Source organism: Macrotis lagotis, chromosome 1 (assembly GCF_037893015.1).
Source record: "Macrotis lagotis isolate mMagLag1 chromosome 1, bilby.v1.9.chrom.fasta, whole genome shotgun sequence".
In the NCBI taxonomy this organism is placed as follows: Eukaryota; Metazoa; Chordata; class Mammalia; order Peramelemorphia; family Peramelidae; genus Macrotis; species Macrotis lagotis.
In genome coordinates this window covers 238,069,980-238,090,696 of record NC_133658.1, presented here as the reverse complement: position 1 = coordinate 238,090,696, position 20,717 = coordinate 238,069,980, and positions in this window count along the sequence as shown.

Below are 20,717 nucleotides of genomic sequence, written 5' to 3'. Positions count from 1 at the left end.
TTCTAGGAGGTCTGAATTAGGCAAAAGCTCCCCTCTTTACATCCTAATGAACAAATGAATGAATCATTTATAAAGTACTTTGTGACAGATACTTTGTTAAACATTGGTAATCAAATACACAAAAATAAGACAGTTCCTGTTCTCTGGGTGCTTTCATTCTTTGTTTGTTTTTTTAGAGTTTTTTTTTTTTTTGCAAGGCAAACGCGGTTAAGTGGCTTGCCCAAGGCCACACAGCTAGGTAATTATTAAGTGACTGGATTTGAACCCAGGTACTCCTGACTCCAGGGACAGTGCTTTATCCACTGCCACCTAGCTGCCCCAGGGTGCTTCCATTCTAATAGAGGAAGGGATACATGGATACAACAGCTAGAAGGGTATTGGGTAGAGCTTTAGATAGACACACACAAACCCATACCCCACTGCCCCCGCCCCCACCATCCAGCAAGAATAGTTTGGAAATAGCAAGAACATAACATGGTAGCCTGGTTCTGGCCAAGATGAGTAAACCAACAGGAGAGTAGACAGATTTTAGATGCTGCTGAATCATTACTATATAACATTCCTATGCCAAGATTGTGATCTGTTTCTGAATTTCTCTCACTTTTTCCTTCCAGGTGGTCTGTTCTCTACTCCTGTCATAATATCATTTGTTTCTCTTGCCACTGAGATATGATTACCACATTTCTCCTCTCTAGTATCCTCAGTTTTCTCATCTGTAAAATGGAGATAATTCTACCTGGAACTTCATCATATTGCTGTAAGGTTTTTTGTTTGTTTGTTTGTTTTTGGGGGGGGTTAGATTTTTTTTTTCAAGGAAATGGGGTTAAGTGGCTTGCCCAAGGCCACACAACTAGGTAATTATTAAGTGTCTGAGGTTGGATCTGAACCCAGGTACTCCTGACTCCAAGGCTCTATTCACTGTGCCACCTAGCCGCCCCAGCTGTAAGGTTTAACCAAGATGGTGTATATAAAGTGCTTTACAAACTTTCAAGCCTTATATAAATATTAGTTATTGTGATGACATAGGAGGCTATTCCACCACCTCCTTTAAACTGCTTCTTTTGAGTCTGGGTACTCTTTCATTGCCATATTCCATTCTTGAGTCACTGACAACATATCTTAGTGATACTTGTGTTGTCAAGCATCTCCTGTGGCATTCATTCTTTGCTTACCTTGGACTTGTACACAAGCAGTGGAGGCCAACAGCTTCATGAATACCCATTCTAAGTAAAGGAATTTTGCATAGGGATTTTTCCTTTTCTCCCTGCATATCAGCATCTTCTGACCCCACCTCCCCCAGACAGTCAGAATTGTCTCCTAGGGATCAATGGTACAATTGTACAATACAGTGAAATTCAGATCTTGGTTCTCAGGCTGGGCTGGGGTCATTCAAGAGTTCCTGGTTTCCATACTGTCATCTAGACTTCTCCACAGAGGTCCATCCTTTCTTCACTTTCAGGATGCTCATTAAGCACAGTTTTTATGAATTTACTTAGGAAGGTTGAAGAAAAGAAGGTCTCCCAGGAGGGAACCTAGGCACTGCTTCACCTTTACCTTGGGTGGGACCTTGAGGCAAAGGAGTTGACTAAGCCTTAATCAACCCTCCCTCTCCTCTCTTCCTCACTGCTCCCTCCCTTCTTCCTCCTCCCCTTCCCAAATCAACCCCCTGAGAACAAATTCCCTGAAAATGTTTACAGCTCTCAAGATATGGGATGGAGGGAGTGAGAAACAGCAAACTAGAGTATCCCCATCTCAAATAAAGGGAACCTGAGCCTACTACTTTAAGAAAAAGGACACTTTTCAGATAGGGATAGATAGAAAATCTTCCTAGCTGGAAAGGTAATCCTCCCAGAACTACATAAGCCCAGCCCTAGAGCCTTTAACCCTTTGCTTTGGTTGTACAAGATCTGTTGCTCAGGGAGGGTAGGTGGCACAGAGGATAGAACACCAGCCCTGGAGTCAGGAGTACCTGAGTTCAAACCCGACCTCTGACACTTAATAATTACCTAGGTGTGTGGCCTTGGGCAAGCCACTTAACCCCATGGCCTAGCAAAAAAATAAAATAAAATAAAATAAAAAACTAAGATCTATTGCTCAGTAGGGGAGAATAAAAGAGGTTGGAGAGAAAAAAAAAAGAAAAGGACAAAAAGGGTGAGGAATGGGTTATCTCTAGAGGAGTAACATTCTTCCTCATCCGAGGTCTTCAAGCTGAGGATAAATCAGGAAGGTGAATGGAGGAAGCAGAGAAATGAAAAGGAAAGGTCTATCTCTAAACAATAGGACAGAGTCTGGACCTTGATACTTGTCAGGGTTTTAGAATGGTTCTATTGAAGATGTGATTTCTAACCATTTAGAAATTAATCAGCAAACATTTATTAAATGTGGCAAGTACCTGGTTCAGTGATGGAAATACAAAGTGAAACAAGCTCCTCAAGGAGCTTACATTCTATGGAGTTAGCAATATGAACCCATACAAACTAGATAGATAGATAGATAGATAGATAGATAGATAGATAGATAGATAGATAGATAGATGGATAGATTAGATAGAAAGATGAATGGATAGAAAGATGATGGATGGATAGAGGGATGGATGAATGGATGGATGGATGGATGGATGGATGGATGGATGGATGATGGATAGATAGAAGAAGGGAGAGAAAAACACATCTAGTTATATAACAAGTACAAGATAATGTATGTGTATCAGAGAGAAGGATGAACCAACAGTAGGAGAAGCACAGATCACTAAGAGCTAGCATAGGGAAGGAAAGGAACAAGCCTTTATTAAGTACCTACTATGTTCTTTATTCCTGAGATAATAAGAAAAGTTAAACCATTCCCTATCTTTTTTAAGCTACACTATTCTCATATATAAGATGGACATATGTGGGGCAAAAAATATTTGAAATTGATGGATTTGGAATTGGTTGAATAACCAGATCCCAACAAAGAGTAGCCATTAAGGTATCAATGTGGAAGTATTCCAGTATAATGTCTCAAGGATATATATTCTTTAGCCATATGGCCTATGGCATTGAGCTGTTCAATATTTTTACCAATGACTTTGATGAAGACTAATAGAGGGCACACTTATTGAATTGACAAATGACATAGCTTGGAGGGATACATAAAACCAGTGTGGGTGAGATAAGATTCAAAAAAGAATTCAACAGGTAAAAATGATCTATCAAATCTAATAAAATGAGACTAAATTAAGACAAATGTAAATTCCTGGACTGTACTAACAGACATTCAGAAGCCAAGAGTGAGAGATATAATCCTGTCTTACATCACCTAGTCAAACCAGGTCTGGAGAACTGTGTTCAGCATACCATAGTTTAGGAAGGTTATTGACAAATTGGAGTTCAGGTAAAAGAGGACAGCCAAAATAGCAAGGGGTCATGGCAATGGGATATAGGAAGTGAGATTGCAAGTGAGAGCTATATACAAGAATGTGCAGTCATCACATAGAAGAGAAGAGACCTTCTAAGACATTTTTGGAGAGTACCTCATGTGTAGTCCACTATATTAGGTCAGCTGCTCCAGTCATGCTAAACTTTACTCCAGCCTCCATAATCAAGGGAAGGGAGGAGGAAAACATGAAAAGATCTGAGAGAGGTCACAGGAAAGGGGTGGTGGGTAGAGGTAGGCAGAAGATTTGATGATTTAACATTCTTCTTTCTAATTCAGGGACAAAGGAAGTCACATAGATGGAAACACTAGTAACTATTTGAGGACTATTAGTTCCCTTTCTAAAAGGAACGTCAAAGGGATTTTATGAGGAAATAAAGTGTAGTGTGATTTCAGTGGTTCTCAGAATCCTTCTTGCCCCCTGCTCAGTAACTGATTCTTGAAATTCTACCATAAGAGATTCATTTCTTTGGTCTTCATTTTTGTAGCAAATATCTCTGGGAAAGATAACAGAACAAACCTCATTAGTCATTTATTATTGTAAAAGAGTTTGTCAAGTCTTTTCTCAAGAGCTTCATTTGAACAAAAAGAAGATAAAAGGGGAGCATATGGGAATGGGATGGAGTGAGAGATCCTAAGAAACCACATTTATTTTAAATTTTGCCTAGGCTCTCTGAAGATATTCAGGAAATCATATTTCTTCTTTTCTTTCATGGGATCATAGGATTCTTTTAGTACCTGAAGAATTTTTTGAGATCATCCAGTTCAGGAAATTAGGTATCATCATGCACTTAGCATTAGTTCCCACCTCAGATACATACTAGCTGTGTGACCCTAGGAAAGTCACTTAATCCCCTTTACTTGTCAGTAAATAAGAGTACCAGGTCGGGAGTCAAGAAGACTCATCTTGATGAGTTCAAATTTAGCCTCAGTCATTTACTAGCTGTGTGACCCTGGGCAAGTCACTCAACCCTTTTTGCCTCAGTTTCTTCCTTTATAAAATAAGCTGGAGAAGGAAATGGCAAATCTCTCCAGTATCTTTGCCAAGAAAGTCCAAAATGGAACCATGTAGAGTCAGATATAACTAAATAACAGCAACAAAAGCTTTCAATGGAAAAATCACAGTACTTTAATCTTGGTCTGCTTCAAACCCTCTTTCTAGGCTATGCAAATTTTCACTTTCACACCTTGGCTGTCACCTTTTCCCCTTCCTGGGGTAATTACCCTACTCTTTCCATATCCTGTCCATTCTTCAGGTCTTACCTTTTCCACAAAACCTTCCCTTACTACTCTTTTGAGATAGATCTCTCTCCCTTTTCAGTATCCTAATCATACTTGATAGCCCTTAATCATTATATTATCTTTTATTGTTCCCAAATTGTTTCCTGAGTATGATTGTGGCCTCAGCTAAATTGTGAGCTCTAGGAGGTCAGAAACCATTTCTAGATTTCTTTGATTATAATAAGTGTCATATCAATGAAATAATAATACTAATGATAACAAACAAAAAAAAACTTCAACTCCTTCCTCTCCATCAAGGGAAGGGGGAAAGATGAGATTTGGGAAGATAGTGTAGCAAAATAGGGGACTATCAATCAAGGAGACATATAGTGGGGGTTATATGTACCCTGAAACTATTATAGTAATTTTGAAGAACTGGCAGGATGCCTGAGTCAAATTGAGACCTAGCAATATTAATGATTACTTTAGAAACCTAATCAGTAAAATGCCACTATTCTTAAGAGTCAAAGAAAGTGATGGGGTGACTTGGGATTGTAGGCTGGCCCTATTTAAAATCACAATGAGGATCAGTTTGAGATGGAATAGATTGGGTGGCACTGCTTTGTGCTCTGATACCACAGATAGGAAGGGCAGCTAGAAGGCACAGTGGATCGAGCTCTGGGTTTAGAGTCAGGAAGACCTGTCTTCATGAATTCAAATCAGGCCTCAGATATTTTCTCCCTATGTGACCCTGGGCAAGTCACTTAACCCTGTTTGCCTCAGTTTCCTCATCTGTAAAATTAACTGGAGAAGGAGATGGCAAATCACTTTTCCAAGAAAACCCCAAATGGAGTCACAAAGAATTGTACATAACTGTAAAACAGCTAAACAGAACCACAAAAAGGCAGGGTACACTGGGATAAACCAGAAAGATGGCACTCATCACAGTACTTTACCTCAATGAAAAATGGCACTCAACACTAAAGGTGGCAAGTCAGCAATGTACATGAAATGGACTGAACACATGAATACTTTTATTATGTGTGAGGACTTTAATAACAATTCTCTTCTCTTTCTCTGTCACTCAGATGCCTTCTGCTACTATCTTATCTTTCATGCCTGTTTCACTTAACAGCCTTTCTCCTTACCAAGGCTAGCCCCTCTTTTCTGTCTCCTCTAATGAATTGTCCCCTCTGTCATCCTCACTATCACTTATTATATCTCTGTGGTGATGATTCTCAGATTTACCTCTCTTGTCCCAAACTCTGCTAACCTCCAATCCAACATCTCCTACTGCCTTTCAGACATCAGATAGTCCCTTCTGTCATCCCTCTCTTTCACTTATTGTCAGTCTCTCCCTATCTTTTGATTTTTTTTCTACTCTCTACAAACATGTTCATATTTCCCCCATCCTCAAAAAACCCTCCCTTCATCCATCCTTCCTTTCTCACTATTGTCTTAAATCTCTTCTGCCCTTGTTGGCTAAATTATTTGAAAAATCTATACTTGTTGCTTTCACTGTCTCTCCTCTCACTCTCTGCTTAACCCCTAGCAATCCAGCTTACAACCTCAAAACTATTCTCTCAAAGTTATCAAAGATTTTTTAATGACCAACTCTGATGTCTTATTCAATCCTCATTTTTCTCCACCTCTCTGCAGTCTTTGATACTCCTCAACCTCTTCTTGATACTCTCTTCTCTCTAGGTTTTTGGGACATGTCTCTCTCTTGGTTCTCTTATCCATGTGACTACACCTTGGTCTCTTTTGGTGTAACTTCATCTGGATCATGTCCTTTAACCACAAGTTTTCCACAGTAGTTTGTCCTGGACCCTCTTTCACTTCCTCTCCTGTACTATCTCATTGGGTGATCTCAACAGTTCCCATGGATTTAATTAATTACCACCTCTATGCTGACATTTCTCAAGTCTACTTACCCTGTTCTAACCTCTCTGCTGACCTCCAAACTCACATCTTCAACTGCCTTTCAGACATCTCAAACTAATGTCCAATTTAAAATATTCATAGGCAGTTGGTAATGCAGAACTGGAGACTGAGATTAGGGCTGGATAAATGAATCTGGAAATTATAAGCTGAGAAATCAAATATGAACTCACAGGAGCTGAGAAAATCACCACCTAAGAGTATAGAGAAAAATGAGAAGAGGACCCAGGACAAAACTTTGGGGGACACCCAACAGTAAGTGAGCATGACATAGATGAAGATCCCAAAAGAGACTATGAGGGAATATTCAGACATAGAGGAGAAGAATCAAGAGAGAAAAGCATCACAAAAACTCAGAAAGGAAAATTAAAGAGAAGGTATCAATGAAGTCAAGTGCAACAGAGAAGTCAAGGATGAGGTTCAAAAAGAATTGGATTTGGCAAGAAGAGTTCACAAGTAAATTTTGAGAAAGCAAATTCATTTGACTAATGAAGTTGCAAACTAGATTGCAGAGGTTTTGTCTTAGAAGCAAGTGAGATGGGGTGGCTAGGTGGCTCAGTGGATAGAGCACCAGCCCTGGAGTCAGGAGTACCTGAGTTCAAATCCAACCTCAGACACTTAATAATTACCTAGTTCCGTGGTCTTGGGCAAGCCACTTAACCCCATTTACCTTGCAAAAACCTAAAAAAAAAAAAGCAAGTGAGAGGAGAGGAAATGGATGCATTGATTGTAAATGGCTTTTATCAAGTTTAGCTGAGGAGTGGCAAGAGATCTAGGACAAAAACTGGCAGGCTTTGTAGGATATAAAATCAATAAGCATTTGAAGAGGGTTGTTTAAGGACAGAGAGACTTAGAAAAGGGAATGAAGCAGTAGATGATGAGAAATTGAAGATAAGAGAGACAATGGGATGTTGGTGGGGCATTTTCCTAGAGAACACAGAAGATGTGTTCAAGAGTACATGAAAAGGGATTGGCATTGCTAAGAAGGGACAATTTTTTCTTGTGATTTTGGTTATGAGGAGAAAGTGGACAGTAAAGTTAGAAGGATATGAAATGAGGAAGTAGAGAAAAGAAAGAACCCTTAGCTAATGACCTCAATCTTTTGGAGAACTATACTATATGTGTGTGTGTGTATATATGTATATGCATGTGTGTAAATATAAGGTTGGGGAAGAGAAAGGCTAGGAAGGATTGAAGAGAGAAAAGATTTGGAATAACTGCTGTGATGAGTGAGATAGAAACTCAGAGAGAAGGATAGTATTGTTGTAGTGAGTACTCAGTTTAAGATTACCTAGCATAAATATGCAATGGACTCAGTACTGTTTAGAAATGTCCTTTAGCTCTGTTCATGTGAGTTGGAGTAAAAGAGGTACATGGTTAGAATATGCAGCCCTGGGAGTTTGTTAAGTATAACAGTACAAGGAACCAAGAGATTCAAGAGTAGAGTATACTGTAGATTTGAACTTATCCACTGAGGGTCAAGATTAGGAAAGATAGAGAGTTTATAGCCAGAGAAGAGATGATGGTCTGGGATAGTTGGATTCTTGTTTTTGAAGAGGACTAATGAAATAGTAGGGCAATGTCTTGACTTACATATGAATTGAATTTAAGTGAGGTAGAATTATACAAAGTCATCAACCTCACTATCTCTTCCTGAGTTACCAAAGTCCAGTAGCAAGACAAAAGTCAAAATGACTGGTGATGGCCCAGGATGCAATGTATGACCTTGGCATTTTCAATGTCCTACCAAGCTCTAAGTGTTTCCCAGCACCTCCCTGACTGTTGGAACAAATTGTTCTCATCTACCCATTCCACCAGAGGAAGTCTTCACATGCTTGGAGTAGATGCCCTCCTAACTCTTCAACAAGATTTGAGGTCTGTTGCTTACACTTGACCTAGTTTAGCCTAAAGGTCTGTCTGTCTAGGTTTTATCAGGGTGTGGTCTCTGCTTATTTGATGGTTTATTGAAGTCACAGATGAGAAGGGGATACTAAAGATGAATTCGTAGCCCTGAAAAGTGGTAAGCAAGCAATCACACCTGCTGAACATCCCATACACCCCAGTCTTGGATGATACTAAGGGATGAAAGGATTATAAGGTCGAAGATTAATTAAGGGAAGGCCTAGGGAGTGATGAACAGAGAAAAGGATTATGATAAGGTAAAGAAATTTCAGAGGACATGAAAAAAGAACTATTGTGGATAATGTCAAGATCAAGGTTATTAATCATCTCTGAATATAGTTGGAGTAGAGAATAAATCATAAGAAATGAGGAGATTGAGGACTTGGGAAGTTAGGATATTTGAAAGAACATCTGGAAAAGAAACACTGAAATTACTGTGTGAGAAGTGACTATTTCCTGGGGCTAAATAACTACTATAACAATCTGGATTAAATGATAAATTTGGATTGAATGACCCTCAAACAAGTATGATGTTGCTAAGTGATAGTGTTAGAGAAAGAATCTGGAAATAACAATGGGAAACAAGGAGTTTCCAATTTCCCTACCATGATCAGAAAATCAGGAGATTAAGAGGGAGCTTGGACATACTCCAAAGAGCAGTTGCAGCAAATACAGTTCATACTCTTCTTTACCCCTGTCTCAGCTCCCACCTATTTCTTTTCAAGTCCAATGATTTGGATGATTAAAAAAAGATTGGTTTCAGGGCAGAAATAAGAAATTTGTAAGAAATATTTTCCAAATATCATACAGTTTTGCAAGGCACTTTCTTCAATTCCTAAGTAAGGGAAGTTGTGTTTTGGGTTTTGGGTTCTTTTTATTCTTGTATTATGTGTTTTTAAACTACAATTATAAAAGTAGTTTTAAATGGATTTTGTAATTCATAAGTGACTATAGTATCTTAAAAAAATTGAACCTTCTAAACAAACCAAATTCAGGTTTAGCCAACACTATTTGATGCTTTGATTAGAGAACTTTAAAAAAAATGTTGTTCATTTTGTTTTTTGTAATGGTATGCTTAAATTCATTTTTTTAATGGAGAAAAGATGCTATAGAGGAAAGAGAGCTCTATACATATTAGTTAGAAACAAATTCTTTTTTTATTGTCTTGTTTAGAATATATGGAGAGCCTCCTTTTTGGAATAAGGAGAAGGTTCCTATTGATGCAGCAGAATTATTAAGATACATAGAAGAAAGTGGTGCCAGAAATGCTGGAAATAATATCTGGTTCCTGCTGTCATCTGTGGAAAACTATATTGCTAAAGCAAAGAAAAAGATCATAAACTGTCTTTTTGTTTTCCTTAGTTTTTGCAGGGCAGTGGGGTTAAGTGGCTTACCCAAAGCCACACAGCTTGGTAATTATTAAATGTCTGAGGTCACATTTGAACTCAGGTACTCCTGACTCCAGGGCCAGTGCTCTCTCCACTGCGCCACCTAGCCGCCCCCATAAATTGTCTTTAAAGATTAAACAGAAGTAAAAGTAAATGAGTTTTTAACTTAAAAAATAATCATCAAAAAAATAGTCAGAGAAGCACAGATGAATTTATTGATAATTCAGGTGAAGAGATCAGTTAATGAGGACTACTGTTCAGTCAATAAACATTTCTTTCTGTGAGTTATCTTTCCTTGATTTAGGTAGCTGTTTCAAAAAAGTATTTGGGTAGGATGCTTTTTCAATTTTTGAGAATAATTTGTGGAGCATGAGTACTAACCTATTTTTAAAAGTTTGGTCATAACATTGATTTCTTCCTCTCTCTTTTTTTTAATCTTTAAAGATACTATTTATTAAATAGGATAATATCTGGAAGAATTAGGGAAAGCGATACTAGAGTAAACTATGGAGTCATTTTTTTAAAAAGATATCAATAAAAACTTTAAAAAAATTTTTTTGATAGAATTCCCCTGTGTGTTCATCAGTCTTGGAAGTTGTTGATATTTTCCCCCCTTCAGCAGTTCCTCCTACACTTATTTCCTTTTCTGAGGATGGGGTTACTTAAGATCTCTACCAGGTCTTGTGATAGTTTCATTGTTTTTTATTTTAGAGGACATTTCTCTTTCTTTCATATTCTCAGCTTAGTTAACATTTAATTGTGCATGATATGTGCTGATTTTTCTTTTCATTTCTTCTCACTTTGCTAAGTTTATTTGCTAATTTGTTGGTTTGATTTTCTGCTCTCTTTTTTTTTTTTTAACCATTTTACCTAAGGACTGATCAATTTTATTAGTCTTCTCAAAGAACTAGATTTCATTTCTATGGGCTTTTCATTTCTAATATATTTATTCCTCTTCTGACTTTTAATATCTCTTTATTTGTTCTTATTTTAGGTTTGTTTACTTGTTCTCTTTCTAACTTTCAAAAAATACATATTCATCCATGTTCTCTTTTTCTATTTTTTAATGTATGTTTGTAAGGATGTGATTTTCCCCAAGGACTGCTCTAACTGCATCCAAAAAAATTGGAATGTTGTTTCATCATTATCATTTTATTGAACATAGTTATTAATTATTTCTATGATTTGTTCACTAACCCACTCATTATTTAGGATTTTGTAGTTGAAGCTCCATTTGGGATGATCTGCATTTTCACATTTGTTCAATAAACAATTATTAAGCACCTACTGTGTTCCAGGTTCTGTACTAAGTGCTAGGGGATACAAAAGGGGGCAAAAGATAGTCCCTGCACTCAATGGTTTAACAGGTTATGGTTAACAAGTGTGATGGAATACTCCTGGGCAATCAGAAATGATGAACTCAATAATTTCAGAAAACCCTGGAAAGGCTTGCACAAAATAATGAAGAGTGAAATGAACAGAACAAAGAAAATATTATATAAAGTAATAACAATGTTGCTTTGAGAATGACTTTGAGCAAATAAGTTATTTTGACTATTATGAATATTCAAATGAACTATAAAGGACATGTAAAACATGTAAAAAAAGTTGCTATCTGCACCCAGAGAATGAAGTGATAAATTTAGAATAATTTTATATACACATGTGTGGGATAAAAATCAATTTATAAAATATAGAGACTCCTCTAAACAAAAAAGAAAGTTTATTTTGACTTTTCTCTTTTCTCTAAGAAAAGGGCACACTCCAAGTCTCACCAAAGTAGTGAAGATCAAGGAGCTGCCCTGAGGTGACAGTCAAGCAAGATTATATGGCCTAGTGTGATTCCACTCCCATTCCCCTCTCTTCCAACCTGATTGGTTAAGGTTTTCAGTATACTGTATACTGGAGTATACTGTAGAGTTGAACTGGTCCACTGAGAGTCAAGATTGAATTCTCATATTTTGAACTTTCATATTTACAATCTTTACGTGAAAAATCTACCCAGTAACAAAGAGAAGAATAAAATGTTTTCATAGAATATTACCTCACCATCCAGATGGCAAGGGTATCAGAAGAAGATTTCTAATGACCTTTTGTTGTCTAACTAAATGAATTAATGTCTGAGTATACAAGTCTTTTTTTTTTTTGCAAGGCAAATGTGGTTAAGTGGCTTGCCCAAGGCCACACAGCTAGGTAATTATTAAGTGTCTGAGACTAGATTTGAACCCAGGTACTCCTGACTCTAAGGCTGGTGCCTTATCCACTACGCCACCTAGCCGCCCCTGAGTATACAAGTCTTACAAGAAAAATCTATTATCTTCATAGTTTAGTACTTATCATCAAACAAGAGGAGGCAGTCTACTGTTCTCCCTCTGGAAATAGTCCACTGTTTCCCCCCCTAACAGAATCAAGAGGGTGCCTGGCTTGGAATGCAAGGTCTCTCTCCCTCTTTCTTCTAAGAATAATCTAAGAGTAATAGTCTGTCTTTGTTTTAATGATTTTTAACCCTAAGGGGACTTCACTAGGAATATTAACTCTTAAGAGGGAATATTCCACTCACACATATACATAATTTATATAAAAAATACCTCTTGTGTCTAATGATAACCATCTGTGGGGAGGAGGGAGAAAAAATAAATTTATATAGAAATTTTTGTATATTCAAAAGAAATAGCAAGTTGTGCATAATAGATTTGTAGTTTCATGTGCAATCATCTTTTATATTGTATTATATTATGGAAATACCTATTTGATCCCATAAATTAAAAGCAAAATTTTATAAGATAGTACCTACCCTCAAGGAGATTATAATCTAATGGGGGAGACAGAATGTAAACAAATATGTACAAATTATGAACACCATAATTAACAGATAATTAAGAAAGGAAGGATCTAGAATTAAAATTGGTTGGGAAAGCCTTCTTGTAGAAGATGTGTTTTTAGATGGAATTTGAAGGAAGCCAGGGGAATCAAGAGGTGGAAATAAAAAGAAAGAATATTCCAGGCATGAGGGATAGCCAGAATATCTTGAGGAATGTAAGTTTGTTTTACTCCAGAGGTTTCTCTGGAGCAGTAGTTCTCAGAGTATAGTTCCCATGACCCTTTCAGGGGGTTCATGATGTCAAAACTATTTTCATAATACTAAAATATAATTTGTCTACTATAATACTCTTCTTTCCAGCTACATACCTGAGACCAGATTGTCTTTAAATACTTAAACCCAAATAACATATAATCACAGCTTGAATATAGAAACAAATATAAGAATTCATCTATCTTCTATTAGATCAAACTTTAACAAAATTTACAAAAATATGTAAAAAAGCCTCACTTCTCATTAAATTTTTTCCTTTGGAAAGATTTTTTTCATTAAAATGTTATATGTCAATGTATAATGGTTTTATTAATTTTAAAATTGAATTTAAAATGCAGGCAGTATTTTAAAATTTGTCAGAGTTAATTTCTGGCATGGTAAATATTCATGGATAAAACCCTCATTAACAAAAGTTCTTTGAATTCCTCAATAATTTTCAAAATTGTAAAGGAATCCTGAGACCAAAAAATTTGGGAAATGCTGCTCTGAAGAACATCTTAGATTCAATGAAATTGAGAGTTATAAAACAAGAAAATAAGAGTAATTATAATTTGGAACTAGAGTTGGTGGTAAAAGAGCCTCCAGCTCATCTTATTACTACCTCTCTCTCCCTACTCCCCATAAAGTTGGGGGACAGAGTAGTGTGGTTGAGTAAGCAAGTAGGCAGGTTTTTAATTTTTTTCATCAAGGAGATGGCAATCAGGATTGAATAACTTTCTCAGAATCACACAGAAAGTATCTGAGGTCAAATTTGAACTGAGGTCTATCCTGAATCTAGGGCTAGTGCTTTATCCATTGTACCACCTAGCTTCCCAGGCTTTTAACATTAAGGAACTAAGATAATGATAAGAGAAATGGAAATAATATATTTATGAAATTTCAAAACAATGGCTAGGGGCAGCTTAGATGGCACAGTGGATAGAGCACCAGCCCTGGAGTCAGAAGGACCTGAGTTCAAACCTGGCCTCAGACACTTAATAATTACGTAGCTGTGTGGCCTTGGGCAAGTCACTTAACCCCATTGCCTTGCAAAAAACCCCAGCAGAACAATGGCTAATGAAGATATGATTTAATAGAAAAAAATTTAGATTATTTGTCAGTGGAAGAATTCTACTGATTGGGTTAATTTACATATGATTTGCTCCTACAAAATCAGTTGAATCAATTGAAGACCCCAGATGAGGATTATGTTTTATTCCTTTTCAAATGTATAAAGTATAAAATTCTTGAACTGAGAGTGGCAAAGGAGGATGGCAAATCTATCTCTTTTTTAAAAGATAAATTTAGTGGACTGGATGCCCCTTCCCCATGACAGCCCATTCTTTATGATCAGTTTGTTTCAGGTACAATACTTTTTCATTTGAGTTTATCTCTCACCCCTTGTCTCCACCCTTACCCCAAACTACCTCTAAATGACATTGGGCTCTAGAGTTTTTTCATTGTCAGACCACCATATCAGCCTAGGCAAATCAATTATCAAAACTTGAGGAGATTAGTTTAGCCCTAGTAGCTCTTCAGATAAACAGAGCTAGTCACGCAAAACGAAATTCTGGGGATGATTGGAGGAGACATGAATCTCATGATCATGTTAGGTGGACAAAAGGAATAAAATTCTGACCATAACTTTGGTTATTGATTTTCATATATAGAATGGATAAAAAGATGAAGGACAAATAGCCTATATATCAGTATATATGAGAATAGGATAGAAAGGGTTCTTCTAGTACACTAAAATTTGAGTTAATCTTAAAAACTCCAACTCTACCTGGTCAGTCTCCCTACCCTATTTGGTTAGTCTCCCACCCAACATTTTTGTTGGCAACCACTCGAGTCTTTGTGTCCATATTTACGAGACTATTGGAAATCAATTCTCCTAGGGCAAAACTGGGTCCATACCCAAATTATTATTACATGAGGAGGGGAGAACCAAGAATATAAGAGGTTGTTACATAGGCAGGCTAAAATTATACCAAAGAACTCTCAACAGCTTCATCAGAGTATCCCAGTTTCTACTGGGGTTTTGAGGGACACATCATTGAAAAGAATAACCTTCTTCAAGTGAAAGTGGATGGAAAACTACCCTTCATAATGTCATTGTTTTATGGACAAGTTTAAAAGACATCCTACTTTCTGAGGTTTCCTGGATGTGGCGACAAATGTCTTTGATCAAATAAAGGCTGACATGAGAGACAAAGGGTGAGAGATAAACTCAAAGAAATTTTAGAGTTAATCACATTCAGTTAACTTTTTAGGGATACATTTAGATGGAGAGAATTCAGATGATTCCAAATGTGATCCACAATAACTTACAGACACCTTCTCCCTCTAGATTTGGAAAGACATTCAAATATTTATAAGATTCTTCAGATTTTGAAGAACCCCCATTTCATGTTTGGGTATTTTAATAACTCTTAGTTATTGCATTAAAAAGATGTGTCTGCCTATTTTGAGTGGGGACTAGGACACATTGTGGCTTGGAAGATCCTGTCCAACAAACTCTTCCCTGGGTCACTTAAGATACTGGGACCTATAACTCCATTATAGGAAAGCTGTCTTCCATATATAGCATGAGACTGCCATTGTGTGGCTCAACTCAAGGCAAAATAGATATCTCTAGTTATATCTCCCCTGACCTTTCTCCAAAAGAAACTTTAATTCCTGCCAGGAGAGGAAGCAGCAGTTTGGGGCTGGAAGCCCACTGCTTTGCTCTCCTCAGAGAAAGAAGTACTAAGATAGGATTTATATTTCCCTTAAATATTATTAGCTTAGGGTGATGATTGTCAAACTCAAATAGAAATGGACCTTTGTGGGTCTAATATTGACTAATAAAACTACAAATTGACATTATATATGATCTACTTTTAAATTTTATTTTGTTAAACATTTCGCAATTACATTTTAATCTGACTTAGGCACATTGGAGAATTTTGGAGGTTGCTTGAGGCCCACAGACTATGAGTTTAATATTTATGGTTCAGAGGATGTACTTTGCAGATTCAAACTAAACTTCTATCACTACTCAATAGGAAAGGGACATTCCAACCTTTATATTCAAGGCTTAGCCATTTCCACCAAATGTTACTTCCACAACAAACACCCACATAGCAAATAGCAAAGAAACCCATTTATCCAAGTCAATAGCAAAGCAGAAATCAGAGAAAGTATACACAATAGAATGTGTATGAAAAAACATAATGAAAAAGCTCTACCATTAGGATAAAGGAAATAGTTCAACAAAGAAAGACTTCTAGATCTCAAGGGGATCTAAAGTGCCTAGCATAACAAGCAAGAATGAGAATTTGATGAAGATTGCTAGCTCCTCTCATGTTTTTATAAAATCTTTTACTTCAGCAATTCTTTGGGGAAAAATATCCCAAAATTTCTAGTGTAGTAAGCTGGAGAGAGGGTCACAATAATAGCTGCCATCTCCTTTCAAATCAGCTTCTTTCCAGAGTCCTTTCTCCTATCATGGCTTGAAGAGAGAACATGGTAGCATGCATCCATTCTCTTGAAGTTAGCAGCCAAGAGAGTGCTTAATAGGATCTCTCTTCTCTCCTGCTCACACCATCTTTGGCTCACCCCTGTAAGTACAGAACATTGATTTCCACTGATGAACAGAGGCTCAAATGCATGGACCTAAATGTTTGGCTTTTATTACACTGGAAATCTCTGTTCTTGAGGACTAGGCTAAATGGAGGCTTTGGCAGGCACAATAAAAATGGATGGATTAAATGATCATTGGTCTTCTGCAGCAAAACTCCCTAAACCAGCCACTCAATAAATTTCATAGCCCTGGTTGCTATTGAAATGACACAAAGTCCTATGATTATCCTTCACCCAGAATATAGGTTATGCAAGATAGGTCCTCTAAGTTGGGTAGAGCATAAGAGATACCCTTGACAAATTGAAATGCTATATCCAACATCATATTCAGTCAATAATTCCTTTTGTGAACAAGTTATGACATTGCCAATTATTGAGACTTCCAATACCAATCCAATGCTTTACCCCCTTATAGATAGGGTCCCTATAGGCCCAATAGGCCTCTGTCTGTGAGGCTATAACTCTTAAATAACATTATTTTGATTGGTTTATTGATGATTATATATGCCTATAAACTAGACTACAGCAGTTATTAACTGGTTACTAGGGATAACCTAAAGACAATGGTCCTAGCAAGCCTTCTCAGGAAGACAAGCTGCATGGTTGGCTCATGTGCAAAAGCTTCAGGGACAGAATTGATAATTTTTTTTAAAAAATTTATACTGATTCCTTGACAATAGTTATGGGTTTGGCAGCACCTAGGCTGCATAAACAACATCTTGGTCAACGATAAGCCAGGGATCAGACCCCAGTCCCAGCACAAAAAGCTTGGCTTTATATTCCCTATACCTCAAAAGAAGAACAACATAGGGGGAGGGAAGCAAGATTAGGGGAAAAATGTAAAATTCAAAATAAATAAAATCTTTCTTTTAAAAACAGCAGAGCAACCAATTAAAATGAGCAAAAGCTAAAAGCGTACTAACCATAGAAAGCTACTATGCAAATAGAGATGATAAAAATTCCACCTCACAAGAAGATAACAGTGACAAATACCTGGAAAGTCTCAAAGTAGTCTATGAATTGGACTCAAATCCAAAACCTCATAGAAGAGTTTAAAAAAGAAGTTAAAAACCAAAGAAGAGAGGAAGAAGAAAATGGAAAAAAGAAATGAGAGCCATGCAAGAAAATTAAGAAAAATTGGCTAAATAAATCAACTACTTTAAAAGTAAACATAACCAACTGGAAAAATAATGTAACTCTTCAAAAAAATGTAATCAACCAACTGGAAAAGGGATGCAACTCAATCTAAAGCTCAAATCACCCAACTGGAAAGGCAATGTAACTCAGCAAAAAGTAAAATTAATCAAATGGAAAAGCAAACCCAAAAGCTAACTGAAGAAAATAAAACCCTAAAATTTAGAACTGGACAAATAGAAATTTATTAATCTAAGAGATACCAAGATTCCATCAAAGTAAAAAGGCTGAAAAAAAATTGAAGAAAATGTACAGTACCTCTTAGAAAAAACAAATGACCTGGAAAATAGATCCAGGAGAGATTATTTACAAATTATTAGTCTATCAGAAAGCCTAGATCAAAGAAAGGAGTATAAAATATCTTTTAGAAATTATCAAGGAAAAGTTGCCCAAATCTGCTAGATCAAGAAGAAAAAAATAACCATTGAAAGAATACACAGATTCCTCCATAAAGAGATCCCAGGATAAAAACTCAAAGACTATCATAGTCAAATTCCAGAATTCACAGATAAAGGAGAAAGTACTGAAAATAGCCAAAAAGAAGCAATTTAAATACAAAGGAAGCACAATTAAACTTACACAGGTCTCATCAGTTTCAGCACTGAAGGATCAGAGGGCCTGGAATATGGTATTTCAGAGGACAAAGGACCTTGAATTACAACCAAGAATTTATTACCCTGCAAAATTAAGCAAATTCTGTCAGGGTAAGGGATGGATGTACAAAGAAAGAGGACTTTGAAATTTTCCTGATAGACTAGAACTGAACAAAGCATTCAATCTTCAAATACAAGACTTAAGAGATGCATAAAAAGGTAAAAGGAAAGGGGGAAAAAACAAAATAAATGTTAATCAAGAACATTAAACTGCACACAACCCTATGAAGGAAGTTAACACTAGTAACTCTTGAGAATTGTATTTCTCTTAGAATAGTTAAAGGATTGAACACAGTTGAAGAGATTGTACTTAGAGGATATGGGTAGAGCAGGTTCTTGTCTCTCTATTGAAGACCAAAATGACATCATTATATTTGAGACAAATTACAAGAGTCCGATTGTGGCTGATCAGGTCAATATGAGCTCTGAATGCTCTACCATAGGTCTTACACAAATAGTTCAGGTGAAAAACTGGCGTGTTTATTCTAAACTTATGTGTCTCACGATTTCTTTGACCTACTTTAATTCTGTCTTGGTCATAGAGCTCAGTACTTTCTATGATGAGGGCTCTATGCTGGGTGGTCCTGTACCAGTGTCTCCCATACCTTACAATCAATTATAAAGTTCTAAAAAGATACTTTCAGAGTGTCCCAATACTTAAGAGTACTTAGAGGCTCTATACTTAATTAAATCAGAAGTGACTTTACTTTACTAGATACTTAGAGATTTGTAGTACAATAGGGATGGAGGGTGGGAACTTACTTAGACTTGGACATTAGGAAGTTATCTTTTCTTAATCTATACTTTAGTTAACAACAATTTAAGTGCCATGTTTGGGGAGTTAAAGGTGTGGAGTGTGGGAGAGAGTATGTTTGGGAGAGAGGGGTTACAAATGGTTCATAAATGATTTAGTTTTTCATTATGCTTTGACTCCTGATGATAGTGTGTCCTTGAAGGGTCCTTGAAAAGGGGTAAGGTATAAAGAAATTTTAATTTGATGTGAATCATGACTCTTGAGAAGTGTATTTCTAATGAGAAAGAAGAGAGGATGGTACTTAGTGACTATGAGGCAATGCTGCTTATCAATGAATCAAGCAACCAAGCAATTAACCTTTGATTGATTATATTTTGATTGATAATACTTTGAGCTTATTAATCAACCTTTGATTAATTGTACTTTGATAGTACTTTGATTGTACTTCTCTCAGATAAAAGGTTTATAATTTTACCAAAAAGTTGTAAGTACAAAATAGGGTTAAAAATAAAAATAAAAAAATAAAAAAAGAAGGCTAGGCATTAGTGGATAAACAATATCAGGTGAAGAGGCACAAAGACCTATTATAGTAGAGGGGCTAAAAAAAATAAGGGTGTGAACATTGAGTACATCTCATTCAATAGATTTGGTCCAGGGAGGGAATAAAATATACATTCCCAATTGGGTTAAAAAAAATCTATTCTACTCTACAGGGAAGTGGGGGGGAGGGGAGGAGAAGGGAAAGAAAAGGGAAGAAGGAACTGAGAAAAGAGAAAGAAAGTATAAGTGAAAGCAACTGAAAGTTAAAATTTTTAAAGAAAAGGTAAAGGGGAAAAGGAGCAAAATATTGGTAACAAGGAATGAGGAGGGGCAGCTAGGTGGCATAGTGGATAAAGCACCTGCCTTGGAGTCAGGAGTACCTGGGTTCAAATCCAGTCTCAGACACTTAATAATTACCCAGCTGTGTGGCCTTGGGCAAGCTACTTAACCCCATTTGCCTTGCAAAAACCTTAAAAAAAAAGGAATGAGGAAAGGAAAGATAACATGGAGGGGAAATAAAGAATTAGTAATCTTAACTGTAAATGTGAATGGGATGAACTCTTCTATTAAATAGAGGTGGATAGCAGAACAAATTAAAAACTAGAATCCTACAATATGGTGTTTACAGGAAACATACTTGAAGCAGAAAGATACACAGGGTAAAAGTAAAAAGATGAAACAAAATATAGTATGCTTCAACAGAAATAAAAAAAAACAGGGGTAGTGACACTGATCTCAGACAAATCAAAAGCAAAAATAGATCTCATTAAAAGTGATAAGGAAGATATCTACATCTTAAGAGGCACCATAAGTAATGAAACTATATCAATATTAAGCATATATGCAACTAGTGGTATAGCATTCAAATTCTTTTTTTTAGTTTTTTTTCCAAGGTAAATGGGGTTAAGTGGTTTGCCCAAGGCCACACAACTAGGTAGTTATTAAGTGTCTGAGATTGGATTTGAACCCAGGTACTCTTGACTCCAAGGCTGGTGCTTTATCCACTGCACCAC